The sequence below is a fragment of the Anolis sagrei genome, chromosome 4 (assembly GCF_037176765.1).
Source record: "Anolis sagrei isolate rAnoSag1 chromosome 4, rAnoSag1.mat, whole genome shotgun sequence".
In the NCBI taxonomy this organism is placed as follows: domain Eukaryota; kingdom Metazoa; phylum Chordata; class Lepidosauria; order Squamata; family Dactyloidae; genus Anolis; species Anolis sagrei.
This window is the reverse complement of record NC_090024.1, coordinates 28995186-28997494: the sequence shown is the minus strand read 5'-3', so window position 1 is coordinate 28997494 and position 2309 is coordinate 28995186. Positions and strand designations below refer to the sequence as shown.

Here is a 2309-nt window from a genome sequence, read left to right as displayed (position 1 = left end):
TTGAAAATACGCCACAAAACAGGATACAGAAAAGGAAATGTGAAAATTCTGAAATTTACCAAACTACTGGTTCTACAATACTATAGAATGCAGCCATGAGAAATTGGTATCAAATGGCTACAGCTTTGTAATGTAATCTTCAAGATGAACACATTTCTTCTAACAGGAAATTTCAGATACTGTGGACCCTTGGTGTCTGCTGCGGGTTGGTTCCTTTTTCTTTTTTTGAAGTACATAAAGTGCTTCTTTAATGCTAGTTTCAGAAGTACACTCAGACTTAAGTTGTGCAGTTCACAAGCATGGAAGAAAAAGCAAAGATAACAGACTTGAGTTCCAAGTAGTTTGAAGAAGCAAAAAATGATCAAGTGATCAGGTTTAACCAAGGACTAAGCTGGACTTTCCACCTGGTGGATTTCTTCTAGATGGTACAGGTAATGCAGCTACTGGGCTAGGCATGGGTGACGCCAGTGGGAACATCTCTTCACTTGGGTCTGAAGCAAAGTCTGTTTCGACCTCTGTGTTTTCAGGAGCCTCTCCTTCCTTGTCCTTTGGGCTCATGCATTCACCAAAGCTTGCATCAAAAGAGTTCCTTCTCTGCAGCCCAAGAGATTCAGAACTTTCACTGGCATCACTGGGCTTGGATTCTGTTGACTGGGCCCAGGAAGGTGGATTCTCTTCTGGGGTCCCAAAGATACTGGATGCCATCTTGTTCTTTCTGCCTCTTTGTTGATCCTTTGGTAAATCAAATCCCAAGTTAAAATTGGAGCCACCACCAATTGGCTCCAAAGAACCCTGGGCAAAGAACCCTGGAGCTGCTCTGTCCACTGGGGTCCATCACCTTGAACATGGTCGTGGTCGTCATGGCAGCATGTGAAGTAACCGCCTGAGTGAGAGGTCAGCGGAAGATAATATTCCCACACCGCTTTCTCCAGCTGCTGCCGATGACAACTCAGGGTTGGTTCCAAGATCCTCTGTGGAGACCAAAATCCATTGATGTTCAAATTCTATTATATACAACAGTCATGTAAAAGTGTCTTTTATATAAAAGAGCAAAGAGTTGCCTTTCAGATTTTTTTAAAAAAAACATTTTCACACTGCAGATGTTTGAATCCGTGGATACAGAATTTATGGAGACTGTTGGTAATATCAACCTTCTACAAACCTCCTATACTAGTTATTTGTTATGTATCTAATTTAGATTGTTTACTATATTGTATATGTGTATATTGGTATGCAATTTCCCCTAAATCTATGTTATTTGAAGTTGTGGGAGAGACTGCAGACCATGTGATCAGATCTGGGACTATTCAGAATGAGACTCCATTTTAGAAGTAATGTTGTCAGTGTTTAGAGTATGTTCAGTAACATATCAGATTTCTGCATTGTATGCAACAGAGAAAAGACTGCGACAGAATGCCTTAGAGAACTTTCAACTGATAAGTAATTTTGCTGAATGCACAAAGTTTGTAAGTAAATCAACTATGTTACTTTTAACAAAGACTACTTATTTTTGTCTCTTAAGTGCCATGATTTAGAAACAATATGCTTTAAGGGAGAGTAGCTGTTTTAGGGCAACTGAAATAACACTTCTGAAGATCTGCTATACATTTTGTGCAATGGCATAATCTTTGTTCCTAACAGTTCAGAGCGATAACCAGGTATATCAGTCTAACAACTGAGAAACCTAAATTGCCTTGCATGAATGCTAGTGGATATATACCACTAAAGAGAAGATTCACTCAAATGAGTTTTTAGCTCTTCTCAGGAACTTCATACTTTATAAAAAGGTTACGATCATTCCAAATGGTGTGAATGCCAATTAATCTCCAAAAAAGTCATGCTTCCAAAAGGCTATGGAGATTCTGGTTTTCTAAAAGAAAGAGAGGGTTGATTGTATGTGAACAATAGTCCAGCATTCTGAGACTAAGCATAATTGCTCTTTGTTCAATAGAACTAGTGTGCATGGGATTGCAGCTATAGAAAAGGTGGTAATCCTTATAGTTTTTAAAACATCTTTAACATGTCATCTTATCTTCCCTATGACATTCCTTCAGAGCTACTATCCTTCCAACTGATTACACCATTGCTGCTGTGTTCCTGAACTGAAACAGTTTGAAGCTGTTCATAGACAACTACATATATATTACATCATAGACGATCTTCCCTTAACTAATGTAGAATCGTGTCAACATTCAAACTAGAAAAATGGTACAACCCACACATAAACCAACAGGTTGTTTGCCTTTTAAAAACATAATGCATTCATACATACTATATTTATGTATGTATGTGTGTGTGTATTCCTAGTG

General features: G+C 38.4%; 1 pseudogene; it reads right to left on the bottom strand.

Moving 5' to 3' along the window:
- Positions 1 to 363: 363 nt before the first annotated feature.
- LOC132772845 (jupiter microtubule associated homolog 1 pseudogene) lies at positions 364 to 862 on the bottom strand (annotated as a pseudogene).
- Positions 863 to 2309: the final 1447 nt, after the last annotated feature.